Source organism: Cydia strobilella, chromosome 17 (genome assembly GCF_947568885.1).
Source record: "Cydia strobilella chromosome 17, ilCydStro3.1, whole genome shotgun sequence".
Classification (NCBI taxonomy): Eukaryota; Metazoa; Arthropoda; class Insecta; order Lepidoptera; family Tortricidae; genus Cydia; species Cydia strobilella.
In genome coordinates, this window is record NC_086057.1 from 11,744,835 (window position 1) to 11,762,556 (window position 17,722).

Genomic DNA, 17,722 nt, shown 5'->3' on the forward strand with positions numbered 1-17,722 from the left:
GCTTACTTGTACCCCTTTACAAGGTACAAGGGTCTAGTTAGACCGAGCTAAGTTGACAGCGATTTCAGATAAAAAGCGAAAGTGTAATTTAAATATAATTTCATAGAAGTTTGACGTTTAAAATAACACTTGCACAGTCTGGGCTATCAAATACGCTGCCAACTTACCTTGGTCTAACTCTATTAAAAACATACTAAGTTAAAAACGTGGGAGTAGAAAGTATATTCTTATCGCATTAAATTAAAGAGTTACAGTCCAAGCTAACTCTCAGTGCCAAGCTACTAAGCTTCCCTTGGGACTTCCCAGGGAAAGTGACAGTATGAACGTCAAATATTTATGTAAATATGACGTTTAGAGTAAGTTCATCCACACTGATCGATTAAATGTTGATACAGGGTTGGGTTAGACGGAGTTATATAAATAGTTCGCTCAAACTAACTGTTGGTTTGCGCACAATGAGCAATAGAATAACACCTTCGAGAAGCTCACAAAACATTTATAGCTTGATTGTTAGCCACGGACAATCTCTGACTTCACACTATGAAGCGTTTAGGAAGCATCGCGGTTACTATAAATAACGCTTTCCTGTCCTTGGTTACTTTTCAACGACCAAACGACCATCATTCCTTTGGGATGTTTTAATGCGACTTTATCTGGTTTTTGTACACTTAGGGCCAGTTGCACCAACCACAATTAACAGACTGATTAACGTCAAGCCGCAGAAAACTATGAAACTTTCCATACAATAAAATTTAGCGAACGGTAAAACGGTGACAGACGGTTTGGACCCGGGTATGTCCTTAAACTACGACCAAAAGAGAGGTATGGGCACTGTGAATGACATCTCGCTTTGTGTGGTAGGGCACAGGACAGCGGATGTCATTCCAGATCTAGAGCAGAGCCCAACTGGGGAGGTACCTCCACCTTACAGAAAACCGCAGCCAAATAACACTAGACCCTACTAATAGTGTTGTGTTCCTGCCGGTGAGTAAGGTTGCCAGAGCTCGAGGGAGAGGAGTGTTAGGGTCGGCAACGCGCATGTAACTCCTCTGGAGTTGCAGGCGTACATAGGCTATGGAAACTGCTTAACATCAGGCGGGCCGTATGCTTGTTTGCCACCAACGTAGTATAAAAAAAACCGACCCTTAGGCAGTGATCTGAATGTAAATTATATTCTGTGAGTATAGACAGGTATGCGTAAGCTGTTCACAATGATTCCTAGGCAATGAAATGAGTGCAAGTGGTCGAATGCTGAAGGCCTACCGCGAAAACCGAAGTTCGCAAATTGCGGGCATCTTCCTCTTTTAGTCAAATTAAGGCGTAATTAGAGTGACAGAGAGAGATGAAATGTGCGAACTTCGGTGTTCGCGGTAGACTCTCTGATAGCGACCCCGCAGCGGCGCTCCACTACAAGGCAGAGTCGGCATTCGTTGGTGGTTTTAGGCGGTGGTCCTACCACTGGTTAGTCCGTCATCCCTCCTGGTTCCCCCGGACTAAGTGGTAATACGTAAACGTATTTCCCCCAACGTTGATCATTACTTTACTGACCCGCTAGTAACATCTTTGTGAATGACTAGTAGCCTCCGGCTGATAAATCTAAGTAGGCTAATGGATGGGTGAATCGTCTCGATACTTTTGATACATGATCAGATTCGGGAGACAGAAGAATGGGCAATAAAATAACCAATTACCGTCTTTCTTTTGTTTCATCTGATCTAGAAATGCATGGGAAAGGGAAATATATCATTTGATGTTCCGACTCTCCCATGACTTGGAGTTCGCCGTTAATTGATAAAGATATGGAAATGTTAATTGATTAATTTAAATCGAGCACAGCGGTAACCTACTAGCAGTATCTAGTTGACGAACTCCATTTTAAAAATGTAATTTCCCCTCCCTGTATATAGTAGTAAATGTAGTCCCTCTTCTGAGCCTACTGTTTTTAATGATTAGGTACGCGTAGGACAAAATCGTATTTTCCCGATAATTTAGCAAGAAAATGGAACATAGGTCGATTATTAGATTAAATATCTTAAAAATATTTTATTATTTTTATACTAAATGACTGTTCGTTAGACGACTCCTTTCTAACACTTTTTCAACTAGTCTTGATGGGGCGCGCGGCTTGCCGCCATTGCTCATTATTTATTCTTGCGAGGCAACGAACGCACGTAAAATCATAATTTTGTTTCAAAGTCGTTTAAAATGCCTATACGTAGTGCACTTAGTGCAGACATTATACGATTTATACGAGAATACGAGCTGTGGGATTATTCGTTTCGTATTCGTTGTGCAATATAAAATATATTTGTTATTGAAATTGTTCATCATCCTGGAGGTTAGTCGAGAACTAACACGAAGGAATAAATCATCCTGGGGGTTGGTCGTGAATCAACACGAAGGAATAAATCATCCTGGGGGTTGGTCGTGAACCAACACGAAGGAAAAAATTTTCTTGGGGGTTGGTCGTGAACCAACACGATGGAAAGTCTGTTCGTACTTCGAACACCGATTGCGCCCGGGGGTTGGTCGTGAACCAACCAAAGGTTTAATTAAGATCGGACAGCGCGCAACGAAACAAAGGGCCCTAAATAATCATATTGTGTTGTGTTAAAGAGACGAGGGAGGCTTTCTTTTCATTTGGTTTTAGATGGCCCAACAGAAAAAACTCAAGCAAAATTGCCGAGTGATAATAGATTCTTCAGATCCTGAAGAAAAATCAGATACTTAAGTGTAACTATTTTAACTATTTTTGTAAAAAACTTACACTTTGTGATCAAATACCTTGCATTTACTTAGTACCGCGCGGGCCGTGAGTCCACGACTGGTAACTATAAACCTGGGGGGCGGCCTAGAGTCGTCACGAAGATAGAACTTGCTTGGGGTTGGCCGTGAGTCAACACGATAGCAATGCATAACACAATTTAATAAATCTATAGCGGTTCTCGATCAAAACCACGCACATTTTAAAACACCAAGTTCAAGTTTTTCTATGGGCATAAAGAATTATCTTTTAAGTTCAAGTTCAAATATACTTTATTCATGTAGGCCTATTTATGTAATCTAAAACCTTACGGGTTTTATTTTGAAAAACATTCGAAGTCTACCCTCGAATTAAAAATATTTCTTTTAAATTTTTTCACCAGCGCTCCGCGGTTCATTTTTGATTTGTGCGTGTCAGAGACACGTCGGTCTAGCTGCCGAAATGTTCGGCACAAGACTACATTGCCTTTTAAAATAAATCCTTACATATAAAATATATTTTGATTTTTAATATCCAATTATAGGTGACAGAATAAATTTTACTCACACCTAACCCATAGTACGGTACTTTTATCCGCCCAGAGGTTGAATTTGAATAAACACGAGACTACCTCGTAAATTTATAATTGAAACAATACAATAGTACCTATATTGTTTTTATATTACCCACATAAGTATAACTTGTCTCTAAAAGTGGGAATTGCTAAATAGGTGTACCTACATCACGTCACGTGATGTGAATCTGATCGAAATTCCTAAACTTAAGCTGGATAAAATCTCTTTTACCACAAACGTTTATGTTCAATGCACTGTCAATATTAATTAACATCGTAGTTATGGATAGTTATTTCATTTGCACATGCCGACGCTTTTTAAGCGCCAGTGTATATGTTATAATCTTATAAGTCATTTAGTGTAGTAAGGTATAACTAAGTTCTATTTTGGTCTAATAGGTTTTGAATGTAACAAATAATAATAGGGATTGAAGACCTAGTGGCTGAACTTAACATCATGGGAGAGACTAAAGCTCACAGACTCCGTTGGTTGGGCCATCTTGAGAGAATGGATGAGGATCGGAAAAAAAAGCAAACCTGAAAAAAAAAAGAAAAAAGCATACCTGGGCCGCCCAGCAAGAAGACGTCCTATTGGACGTCCCAGGTATCGCTGGTGCGACAGGGTGGAGGCGGATCTGCGCGAGCTTCGAGTCACCAATTGGCGAGAGGTCGCACAGGATCGGGAAAAGTGGCGCTGTCTTGTGTCGGAGGCCAAGTCTCATTCTTGGTCGCTGAGCCAACGGAGTAAGTAAGTATAGTTTGTCAAAGGACTGACTCATTTCAAACATAGACACAGAGACTCATACTATCTTTTTCTTACACTAGTACTAGCACCCAAAAGAAAAGGATGAGTACAGTTTTTTTTGTTCTTATTTACTGCCAATTTGGTTTGACCAACTATAAGTAAGGTTTTACTGTCAACGTCTATAAAGAGTGCAAAAATTGAAGACAGCACAATTTATTTTAATTACATTTGTTCATAAAAGGTGATATTCAACGCAGATTTAAGACTAAAATAATCGATATTCGGTCCTCCTGTCCTGCCACCTACGCTAACTTGCCCCAGTAACTCATCAAAATCTTGCATATTTCACCCATTTTCAGTGATCGGAGCTTATTTGTTGAGGATATGCAATTTGTATGGCACTGTAAAAAGTTGCAGTGCAACATTAAAGTACCGTTAGCTAAAAATCTGTTAACATAATTGTATAATTCTTACAAAAAAACATTATAAAACAAAAGGCTGAAGCCGGGCCGCACCCAAGCCTAATAATCATCTGCATAAGAGAAGTGCAGGAAAGTGGGTGCAGTGCAGCGTGCCAGTGACCTAGAGTTGCAACCACAGATCGCTTACCACTAGATGGGACATGTAAGACTTGAGGTCGCCACTCACTTAGCCACCACGTTGAAGCCCCATAATAATTTGGTGCACCTTGGTTACTTCCAGTTTGTGATCTACAGATGCTTTTATGCTCGTCAATTTGAATTTATCGTAATAATCGTAATAATTTACCTTATCGTAATAATCATGAAATCCAGAGGAACAACATATACTTTTGAGCGGCATGTTTAAAATATCGATGTTGAGTTCTTTGCTAAAAACAAATATAACGATAAAACCAACCGATTGACGCAAGTCATGAGTACATACTACAGATCACTGAAATATAAAAGGTAGTGCCTCGTTGCGTTGTAATCTTTACATGACATTACAAATATCGAGCGTGATATGGAGAGAAGGTTGACTGGTTAAGAATGCCAATGGGCAGTAAGTCCGACATTTGCAAGTACACAAATACAGTTTTGTGCAAAAAAAACACCAGAAGCGTATTATTATCTTTACAAGTAAAAGAGCGCCTGTGTTATGACCTCGCGAACATCGCATATTCTTCATAAAGCGATGTCTGTGAGAAGTAATCTATCGTTGCAACTTGCAGCCTACATAGGTCCGCGAGTGCAGGTTGTGGAATTCAGTTTAATTCAATTTACCGGTAATTAATTGTAATGGTCTGAACTTGGAATGCGAAAGCAATTAATTTGTATCGTTAGTTTTTTGTTACAAAATTCACCTCGTTTTAGAAGTTTCCTAAGTATGGAAACCTCGTAGGATATTTGCTTCACGTTTTTAGGGTTCCGTACCCAAAGGGTAAAAACGGGACCCTATTACTAAGACTCCGCTGACCGTCCGTCTGTCTGTCTGTCCGTCGGTCACCAGGCTGTATCTCTTGAACCGTGATAGCTGGACAGTTGAAATTTTCACAGATGATGTATTTCTGTTGCCGAACAACAAATACTAAAAACAGAATAAAATAAATATTTGTGGGGCTCCCATACAACAAACGTGATTTTTTTGCCGTTTTTTGCGTAATGGTACGGAACCCTTTTTTCTAGTATGACTTTGTTGGAGTGATTGATAAATATAGCTATAAATAACATGACAACTATATTTATCGCAATGTTTTCTCAATTAATATAATTTCTAATAATAATGTTTCTTTTTGGTTTCAGGTAATTAACATGCTTTCATCTATGTTCGACATTACAATTAAAGAGCGGTAAGTACTTGTAATCTCGTGTAGTGTACAGAACATCTAGATCAATTTAATGAAAATTAATTTAGACTAAGAGATTTTTATTAATTCTTAGAATTTCAATAATAAAGGAACCCACTGACTATCAGTCCGCCGGACGATGTCGGCCTGTCAGTTAGAACAAAAATTTGACAGTTCTGAACAACTGATAGGACGATATCGTCCGGCGGACTGATAGTCAGTGGGCCCTTAAGAATGCTTTCTCTGCGAGGTGGATATATAGGTCACACTGGAAAACATTTACTATAGGACCAACCCCCAAATCGCAAAAAAATGGCTATTAGATATTATTCCTTTATCTAAATTTCGGCTTGGCTGCTGCTTTCTATGGCAGAACCATTTATTTAGGTTGTTGGAGTCGGTCCTATAGTAGAATTTGGTCAGTATGACCTACATACCTCGCATTTAGAAAAACGTTGAAAATACTCTCATTAGGTATACAGATTAGCAGATTACACCGATAATAGGGTCTATTCAAATGAGTGACAATTTGCAAAAACCAAGCAGAATAATCACGTAATCGTGTCAAAACCGAATCCGTAACTCTGATAGAAGAAAGTGCATAAAAACTTGCCAAGTGTAAGCCGGGATTGCTCACGGAGTGTTCCGTATTATGACACTTTTATAAAATTTAGTTTTTTTTTTAGCCCGATTGACACTTGTTTTATTTAAGATGTTTATTTAAGTTTTAAGGGTCTAGAGACCGACCCAACAAAAAATATTTTCAAGCGTGACTTTGCGTTCATAGTAATTATAATTAGGGTCAAAAGTAGGTCGAAATGGTTCGTGTAGTTCCTTTTTCTTTGAACTTGGCTAAACACGTTACCGCGTGTCTAGATACCTTTAGGTGATACTACAATAATATTGCTCGGCTATTCCGCCATAGAGCAGTGTTATTGTAGTAATTGTGAAATAAAACTGAAAAATCGTAATTTTTGTATAGGAAGTTTTTATTTTATTTTTAACATTTGTAGTTATAGCGACAGAAATATTCTTTCCTTAAAAAAAAATCCTGTTTACTATCACACACATTAATTCGTTCATCAGTAGGTATGAACGAACGAATCATCGGGATGTCATCGAGATTGCCCGAGATAAATTTACGAAAAATGCGACAGAGGCTTAGATAGGTTCCGATTAGCATCCTTAGCGTACGGGACCCTAAAAACTGTGCATCACCGCAAGTCACTACGGGACATGCAAAAACTAGACCAGGCGGTCCAAGGCTTTTTAGACCCTCTGTTCACATTGCTCAGCTAATCCAACATAGATGTGACCATGAGATGTATAACTGCTATATGTTAACGGAATTCAAGAAATATTGGTCCTAAAGTTTGTTATAGGCGATAGATACAAGACTTGGTCCCGCCAGACCTAATTGTGATCGGGCGCCGTTGAAAATATAACGCCTATAGCAGTAAATTCCGATTCAGCCCAGAAAAAATCATCACAGTGATTGTTTTTGAATATTTAAAGTGATCGTTACGCTTGACTTGCGCGAAAGTCTCTTGTTGGGCTAGGTTAGCTTTAATTTAATACCTTGTCCAGTCAACGTCATACATTTTAGGGAATGAGTTGTTTAGAAATGTACGTAAATTATGTCTGACTAATCAAATACATCTCTGGAAACAAAAACGGATCGGTTGGAAACAAATTTCGACATCCGAACTGCAAAAAATTATCGCACAAAAGTACTCATTTGTACCCAAAACAAAGGGTGAACTTAAAGTTTTGCCCGGTACTGTACTTACTAAAATGTTGAAATCGACAGCAACATCAATTTACATGTGTGGCAGTAATGCAGTCGGTAGTACCTAATGTCGCGTTGCGATACTGCTGCTGCATGCTGTTGGTGTAGTCTGACTTAACCTTACTACAGGTAACATTAAATTTAAAATACCTAAATATCACGACAAAATGACGATTCTGACGTTTTCTACAGCAATGCAGTCGGCTGCATTACTGCAGCAGTATTACAGCGCGACTTTAGATACTGCCGACTGCATTACCGCGTCAAATGTGAAAATCGATGTTGCTGCCCGGATTTTGCACATTTGCGGCAGCAATGCAGTCGGTAGGAATGTTGCGCCGCATTACTGCAGCAGCAATACTGGTGTGGTCTGAATCTGTACCTTAATCGTTAATAGGCAACGTGTTTTGATTCGCGCCCCACTTTCGTACACCCGACCTTCAAATTTCCCATATCTCCTAAGTCCTATCCCTGTCATATAGTGACGTAGCTTATAAGCCGCGATACGTCGACCTTTAACACCCTGTCAAAGCACTGAGAACTGGTAGCGAATCGGTAACTCTCAGCCGTTAAAGAGATCCGTATCTATACCTGTTGATCGCCGACCTGTGGCCTAACCTGCGTAGGTACACACTTAAGAGGGGGCTAACGCAAAATTGTAGTTTTCATATAAAATTTATATACTTTATATAGTAGGGCAAATAATATTAATAATTAAACGGGCACTAGACTAATATATTTCCAAGGGTAGGTTCTAACCAAAACATTAAAAGGAAAGATCACGAAAACATGTCTAATTTTCATTTATTTGCAGTTGTATATCGTTCCATGTATGCAATGGTATGCCATTGCAGTATACCTAATTTTATTATAAAATAGCTAGTGACATACTCGTAGCCGAGGGATCAGAAGCAAAATTTTAAAAATAAGTATATTTTCAGAGTAATAGAGATAAAAAGTAAAAGCTCGCGCGACGGCCATATTATTTGTTATCCTTTTGATTTCCTGGCTTTACGCCTTCTCTTAAACGGTATGAGAACTCGCAAGCGAGTATCGTTACATTGCGGTATTTGATCGATGGGTAGAATTTGTAGGACAGTAGCCGGCAATGTAACTAAACCCGCATGCAACTCACGCGGTCACCTTTACAGAAGTGAATCATTCCAATTTGAAACTGTTTGTTTTCTTCGAAGTGAAAGGCTTTGTAGTTTTAAGAAAAACAATGATAGAATTCCGTTTTCGTGTGTAGAGAAACTAAGCCGCATTCCGATGGTGTGTTATCTTTTATCTTTATGTTTTGACCCCGATTTGGTCAAATCAATATCGATTGCAATTTAATTCTGTATCCGGGAATACTCGCCAGCGCCACGCAGATAATAAAAAGCTACCGATGAACTCGAACATGTTTGCCAAAAACGATTGCCGAAATAGTTTAGATCAACAATTATTTATCACATCCTGAAATAAAGTATGATATATTGCATAAATAATGAATAACCATAAGAAAAACATAAATGCTTGGTTAACATTCGTGTGTTATACGAAGAAGCCAAAGGACGAAAATTATTGGTAAACGTTTTTGTGTCACCTACAACATATAGACACGTTACCGTTCTTCGTTAAAATACCTCCGCTTCAACCGTGCACCTAACTATATAAACAACTATTATCAAGTTCAAGTAGAAATCACTGCAATAAAGGCGACCTTATTTGGCGCTCGACTCGTGATTTCAGAACAGGGCCCATTGTTTGCGCCATTGCGCCAAATGGAACAGTTAAGGTTAAGAGGGCGGCCATATTTTCGGCGCCCGCGCATGACGAACACCTGTCAAAGTGTAGATGCTCCAATGGGCAGCCTGATAACGATACCGTTGCTCTCAGGAGATATGGTCTTTTTATAGAATCTAAGTATGACCTAACGGGGCTTGATAGGAATGACTATTTCCTGTAGTCATGGGTTTAGCGCTGGATTAATGTATTGAGCGTTAATAAAATGTACAGTAAGTAATAATCCTGTTTACTATAATTAGCGCGTCCACTGAACATCTTCAAGTACCTTTAGTTACCTAATTGGGAACGTTCAATTAATTAATTATATCTTTACCTGAAAGTATCAGCAAATTCGCTCTTCCAAAATGTGGAAATCCCTAATTAGTGAATAGCAACTATTTTGGGCAGACTTCTAACTACAATTAGTATTCTTCTAACTATACTCGTAAGTATTCCTAATTGACTTAAGAATTTAAGGATTTCTCTTATATTGGGTGGAACAGAATGAGGGACTTTTATGCAAACGGGGAATTGTTGAGGATACGTCTTTATTTTTCACTTATCACGTTAATATTTCTAACCGTTTTTGAAATAAGTACAGTTTGTTAAACATTAGTGCAAAAATTTGCATGTTTCAACCCTAGCAAGACATCCTATGAATAACATGACATGTGTCAATACTGTCAATTTAAAATGTAAATTACTTATTAGGGTTGTCACTGATTTAAAATTATTTAGTTTTAATGATTTTGTCCAGCTTTACGATTATAATAACTCGATTGTAGATCACTTATATAACGCTATCCTTTCAGCTCACTATCTAAATGTTCCATCCTGTATATGTATATACTAGTCTGTTGATTCTACAAGCTACCTTCTTGTGAGAATCTTGCAGTATCATAATAGGGCATGACACTGTATTTAAAATAAATTATTTCACACCATGCATCAGATAATTATTAGAAAAACATAGCAGTTATTTTTAAACCCAATTTCTATTTATTTAATCAATCGGATTGAAGTATAAAAAGTAGGTGAGTTGACCGTGACGTCATTGTGTATAATAAAATGTTTCGTATAATAAAATTCCATATTAGCAAATCGTTTTGACAGTTTAAGAAACTGATTTGAAATAAAATAAAATAAAGTAATATATATGTAAGTTTATTTAATTATAGTATGTATAGTATGTATATGTAAGTTTATTTTCGGTAGTGTGTATTATTCATAGCTATATTTTTTGTTTTAAGTTACCTATTCTGCTTTTTTTTTGTTCAATGCCTGCACCTATTACTGTTTCTGTTTAGCCTAATGGTTGACTGGTAGAGAATGCCTTTAGGCATTAAGTTCGCCATTTGTACTTTGGTATATTGTGCAATAAAGTTTAAAATAAATAAATAAATAAAATAAATTTGACTAGTAGGAGATCCCTATTGTTAATATAAAATAGTATTCTATGAAAACGTTCAAAAACCGTTCTTCGGAAAAACACAAGCGCACTAGCTATTAACCCCGTTGGAGCGCTACAAAATTCAATTTCGCAAACAATATCGCAACGAAATGGGAAAGTGTCTAATTCTCTCACATGCTGTCAAAGATCACTCGCAAAAAAGTTTTTAGCCAATCAAAAGCCAGCTTCTGTTACATAGCTGATTGTTTATTCCTAATAACCCGCGAATGTTGGCGACACGAGTTTTTGAACCAACCAGTGTAGCTCGCTGTTGAAACCGCCCAAAAAATGCTTGATCAGAGATCGACAAATACTGGCCAGTTAAAGGTTTCGTCTCGCTGAGTGACCAGAATGATCTCCTAGTTAAAAAGTGTTCACACAGATTCAGCACTCTTACCAATTTATCGGTGCATTAGCTTCGGTTATCCGAGCTGGGTAATTGCGTTACGATTGCCGACCACCGACTGTAGTTGCGACTGGCTGCAATTCTAGTCGCTAAATACATGCTTGCACGGGGCGTTAAACATATCTGACAACCCCGAGTTAATTTGAGGTACCTTTGTTTGGGATTGCAGTATTCCAGAAGCAAGCCGGTGAAAATTGAGCTCTTAGGAAACTTTGCTAGTGATAGTTGGTAATAAGTGGTGTCCGACCGAAACATGTTTTTTTTTTGCCGAAACCGAAGGTTCGGCTTTGGCTCTAGTTTCGGCCGAAACTTAAACTTATAGATTTATTAAAATCGTTGAAAAAAATTTCATATAACAGCTTTTACACACATATAAAGTCTGCGTCGACCGTCCAGTGGCGCCCTCAGTAGGGGAATGGTATTTTCTAATAAACCAATTAATTTCTGTATACGTAAATCAGTATATTTATATTGTTGTCCTACTTATTCCCCAACTTTTAGTATTTGGCACATAGTTTAGTTTCATAGTACGAAGTACCACTTCGTAAGTTTCGGCCCGGCAGAAAGGTTCGGCCGAAACCGTAACTACGGCAGAAACATGATTTTTTGGCTGAAACTGTGTAACCGAATCTTCGGTCGGACACTAAGTAATAAGTATGATGCATAAAATAGCAAACAATAAGTCGAGGTTTTCAAAAAAGGGCATTTTCATTTTAACTTGTAGGTACAGTATAAGCTGCAGAAATAACTTACCCCCTGCATAGATTTTTTCCAGGGGAGGGGAGGTCGGTTATCTCTGCAGTTTACTGTACTTAACGCGACAAGTTGTGTTTGAGTCACGTCTCACTGTAACTTTCCTGAAAAAAATTACGGGGTTTGACATTGACTGTCAGTTTTATGACGATTGCTAACCGGCCGTTAATGGTACACAATTAAGTGAAAACGCCCCAATTAAAATTAACACATTCGTGTCACAACATGAACGTTTCAAAAAGAAAAGCTTTCTTCACTCATACAATAATTATGTTTTTTTTAAATCAAAATAGCACCCGGACTGATTTTTTACTTCTGCTACTCTTGTTTAAACATAGAATTGTGCAGATACGCCTCGATAGAACCGACTTATGGCTCAGTGTCAGTGAATAGCATTGACTTTAAATAGAATTCAAATTGAACAGAATAAAATAAAAACTTTTTAACACGTCGCATCGCTGGGCATTTTTTTATTCGATGTTCGGGGCTAAAAGAGTTTATATGAAAACGAAAAATAACTGATATTTTTAATAGGCTTATTACCATCTTTATTACGTTATGTATAAAGTTGTTATACACTACGATAATAAAGATAATAGATTTTGTAATCTAATAACCCTTTAGTGTAATTCATTGTTCATTTCTTAATAATAGGCCAAGTTCGCAATAAACTATAAGGCATATTAAAATTAATAAGGACGAACAAAAAGTAGTCACACAAGATGATTGCGGGAAAAACGGGTGCATGGGTTCATCGCTCCGGGTCTCCGGGCTGTTCCCACCGGCCCCGCGCTCCCCGATGGTAATAACCAATGATCGCTTGCACACTAGATGTCGCATACCAGTGATACAAGACGAATAAAGGTTACACTCCAGAACGATATTCCTGTTGATATACCGTTCAAACAAGTTTTAAATTTTCTATGGGACGATTACCCTTCGCGCCTACATTTTATAATTTGCCGCTTTTTTCTACTGACGGAAATGGCTTGACAGACTATACAATGTGTGACGGATGCACCATGAACCACGCTGATGGATTCGCCATCCGAATGTTTCTTCACATTTAACACGTATTGAATAGCTCTCCTATACCACAGACTTACTCAACCTTGCATAGATAGTATAGATTGCATAGATATCTACCTTAAACTAGAAAATAATAGTTTTTTTAAGACAGGCATTGATACAAACGAGCGTGTAGTGAAGTGTCCAGTTCTGAAAACAATGAAATTAATAACCGTAAAACATTTTTTTTGAATGGTACGTAGTGGGGATACCCACTTCAGTAGGTACCGTAATTAGTGCGCGCGAAAAATAATTCATGTAAATCGAGTTCCTGGGACAAACATCTTATATTTTGGCTTAAAAGATGTGTTACATAACTGAAGATTACAAGGACAAGAGCGTCTGTGTACATAGTGCAGAGTTTAAAGGACGTAATCTATGGTAATAACGCTATTCACAATGTGTAATAAGTTTCACTTTGTCTGTGCATAAAAAGGCAAATTACTCTAGCGTAAGGAATGCAGAAAATTCATAGGAAACTGAGCATGACACTTGAGAGTGTAAAATGTCTTAATTAATGACTAATTGTATTTATTTATTCATTTTCCGATTTAAAATGATTACAAAAGGTAGTTAGTCATAACTACTCCTTACCGCTTTTTGTGAAAAAGTACCAGCATTATGTAAGAACAACATTGAAATTGAAGTTTGACCTGACCGCTGCCCGCAGAACGCTTCCAGTGTGGCAAATCATCTAGGTAACGCTCGTGGCATTAGCAAGTTGGATAGCTATGGACCGCCTAATGCGTAAATAAATATTTTTGTTGGTATTATTTACATGTGGGTAGCACTACCAATGCTAACAACGTCGGTCGACAGTGGCCAAAACAATAATTCATTTCTTTGATTTTAACGACCAGAACTATGTGAAATATATTCAAAGTTTTAGTTGACAATATAAAGCTCCATTTAGCATTAAATTAGCGAGATATTCAAAATGATATGATCACACTGCACAGCTGTCATGAGCTTCTGCAAATCATGTTGTCCACCTCACCCGTTTAGCTAACTTGTTGTTAACGGTTCCCGCAGATCTCGGAAATTAAGTTTTTTAAACCTTACATTGATTTCATCTAAAACATAGTTCTCTCTATACAAGGTCCCAAGCACGGTAAATAGCTGCCTGACCTACCCCAAGGGGACTAGCCAAGATAACAATCGTACAGTGGGCTGCGAAATCGCATGGAGAAATTATGAATGAATTCATTGATAAATTCGCCATGCACTCTTACGGCTGATGGTACATTGACAAACACCAAATGAAAAGAAAAAATAGCCACAACCGAATACAGAACCTCCTCCTTCTATGAAATTGAAGTCGGTTAAAAATGAATTGGGATGACAGATGCTACAAAAAGCCTCGTGACTATTTCCATATATTATGTTTCTATTGGCGTTTTCTATCAAAGATTGGCATCTTGGTTAGCACCCTACATTACAAACATCTAAACTGAAATTAAATCATTTTACGGTTTAGACTCACTTGTTTTAGTCACTCGCGCGACATGTAAACCGTAAAATGATTTAATATTAGTATGTCTCACAACAGTTTAAATTCGATCTAAACTGAACATTCAAAACCCTTTTTACAACAAGATAAAGGCCTTAGATCAGTTAAGTATATAGCTGTACAGTCGATGTCAGATATATTTACACTTTTGCACTCTCCTTTGCAATAACGCGAAAAACGTAAACATATCTCCGTCTGTACTAGTTCTTGTAAATTCACCATTAACTCCAAGATTGACATTACTTTAATACGATTGACTCCGTTCAATCGTGACAACCAATAAATGCAGCCAATTTGAGCTTAAGGGGTAACTGTATCTGAACCGTTTCGGTGGACGCGCATTAAAACTGTCCTTTTGACCCAGTAAGATCAGTTTCACCTTAATATAGTTGTTCGTGCTGGCGATACACTAGTAAAATGTGTCTCCTTAAATAAATATGAGACCGAGCTTCCTCTTTTTGAGCTTTAATCATGAATCTAGTATAACTGGATCGCGCATGAGGGGTGAGGGGAAACGACCGAACGGGATTAGTCTTAAGTATCTTTCAGTAGGAGTAGCAGAGAAAGCGCTGTTATTGTTTGTCCTTGTCACAGTCTCGCATTTTTTTAAATTCACCACCGTAAATTTTGTATGTTTTATGGTGGGCTACAAATCTACTCGACCAATCATATTGTCGCATTGCGGATGTTTTGTCCCTCACGGGCGCACGCGTATAGCTGATCTATGTAATGCTAGGTCTATGGCTTTAATACTGTATAGGGTGGCCTAACGATATGTCAACAAATTTTTTAGTTCGGCATTTCGTTGGCAATTTTAACAAACCTTTGCGTCTGTGTTTCAGAACTAAAGAAGAATATATTAAATAATACTTATCTACGTTTTATTTTAGTTAAATGGTTGTAGTTTTAACTTTTAGTGACATTTTGTAATAAACACGTGTAAGTATGAAAAATATTGCCAATAATTCTTTGTTAAAGTTTTATTGGACCACCCTAAATGTGAGTGATATAATAATGCTCTCGGAACTGATTTTGTATGCCGAATCCTCGGTCTCGGTAATGTTTTCTACCTATAACCTACAAACAAGTACGAGTACCACCAAATCATAAGAACTTCGACCCATTTGTCTAAACACTATCATCTAAACATTAATATAAAATTTAGAATAGTAGGTACATGTGTGGAAACATGAAAGTGCACCCTTAGTCGACCCAAAGACCTCGCTTCACTCGTTGAAAGTACATTCAATTGTAAGAAGATTACAGCAATCGTTTAAACATAATTTTAACCGTCTAACAAGCGGTAATTGATAGAATCTAGTCACTGTAAGATGACAAGTGCAATTATCATTATCTATTTGTCGAACAGTTGGTCAGTCCCAACAGCAACACTTAACTGATCATAGGTGAATCTTATGCCATTGGAATAGGGTTTACGAATTGTTAATTAACAGTGTACAAAATGGCCGGTATACCCGGAAGCGTCACATAATAGTTTAGAGTGTTTATCTTCACGCGATCTGGGATCACTTTCTAAAGGTAAAAATCCGATTTAAATCAATGCTAGATGCCCCTAAGGCGGAAACCTATTAAATTACGAGACGTGATGATGGTCTTTTATGACAATGTAACGTGCAATTTGGATATAAATAACAAGGTTGTTCCCAAAATTATTGACGATCGTAGATTAATAAAATAATAAACTGATGGTTTCTTCTGTCACTGTCGATTTCAGCTTCGCTCACAGCGCCCGTAGAGTTCTAAATACATCATATTTTAGCCGAAGTTTTAAAACGTTCCCTGTCACAATACAAAATGATATGACAAAGTCACCCGTCGAAGTGTGCTTTCACTTTGAAGTTGTGAACCCATAGTGGAAGCACGGGCTCCTGAAAAAAAGCTTCATGACTGATTGGAACAGGAAAGGAAACGTGTTAAATGTCGGATGCATAAAACCTGGAACTAATTTTCACAGAAGTTCGATTTCCAGAGATCTCCGTGAATCCGTTGGACAATAATTTTCCCAACAGTTTAACAAACATATAAAAATAAATAGTTACTGTAATGTTGGCGCTCAGTTACAACTTAACCAAACAATGAAAGATTTATTGAAAAAATCTTTAAGTATTCCTACGGGGGTAGAAATGGGGTTCGAACTTTGTATTGAAGTCCGATCGTATGCTACACGTACAAAGACGCACGCAAGAGCTTGATAATACCTATATGACTAAACGTTTAATCTGAAGTCATAATTTTAATCTAAGGTCTGTTTTTTTATTCCGTAGACTAAAATGACGTTTCATGTGTAAGACATGACATTTCTTAGTACCACATGAAATGTCATTTTAGTCTACGGAATAAAAAAACAGAATATAGTCTAAACGGCGAAAGCTTTCCTAGCATGTTAAATATATCATTATCTTATTTAGTTGCAATTTTGTCCTGCATTTGATAATATTCTCCTGCGCCATTTTCGGAACTTAAAGGCAATTAAATCCGCTGCGAGCTGTGTTGCGAACGCTAATCATGCAAGTCGCAGACTAAATTACAAATAAATGGCATAAACCTTTGCAACATACGAGTAACGATGTTTTCCGTTCCGAATAATAAATTTAGTGACATTCTTAATGCTTTGTAGCAGCCACAAGGTTTTTGTTGTGTTTCATGAAAACTTTCTACAACTTCTTGATATTATATGATTCAATTCAGCCAGAATAGATTGGAGACCGAAGATGGTAATTAGAAACTGAAATAAAACAACGCAATATCATCTATACTCATGGACAAATGTAGTGGAACGCAAAAAAAGGTTTAATTACTGGATTACAGCACCTAAAATAATTTCAAAATTAGTATATAATCGTTTTCTTTGCGTTCCTCTAAAATTGTCCATGAGTGAAGTTTACGCTCGTCAGATAGTCTAGATTAGTCTCGAAGTTGTATAGAAAAATACGAGTTTTCAATTAAAAATAAAGTTTCAGGTATAACAAATTCAACTCTCGCGTTTTGTACACATAATTTATGTCATTAACGGGTCTGCAGCGATTAACTAAATTTCATAATTTTACCTTTTTCCGACGTTTCACCTAGGTTGCTGGTAGTAGGAG

The 17,722-nt window shown here is 37.5% G+C and overlaps 3 protein-coding genes across 3 annotated transcripts in view; 2 read left to right on the forward strand and 1 right to left on the reverse strand.

Moving 5' to 3' along the window:
* LOC134748710 (polyubiquitin-A) overlaps window positions 1–14,234 on the forward strand; it is a 272,025-nt gene extending 257,791 nt beyond the window's left edge. Inside the window, exon 3 of the mRNA XM_063683481.1 lies at window positions 14,225–14,234. The gene's annotated coding sequence lies outside the window, so the exon portion shown is untranslated. The remainder of the gene's footprint in view (window positions 1–14,224) is intronic.
* Window positions 1–17,722, reverse strand: part of LOC134748711 (elongation factor-like GTPase 1) — a 210,122-nt gene that overhangs the window by 125,069 nt on the left and 67,331 nt on the right. The window lies entirely within an intron of this gene.
* LOC134748721 (dystroglycan 1) overlaps window positions 1–17,722 on the forward strand; it is a 119,408-nt gene that overhangs the window by 45,828 nt on the left and 55,858 nt on the right. The gene's annotated exons all lie outside the window — the stretch shown is intronic.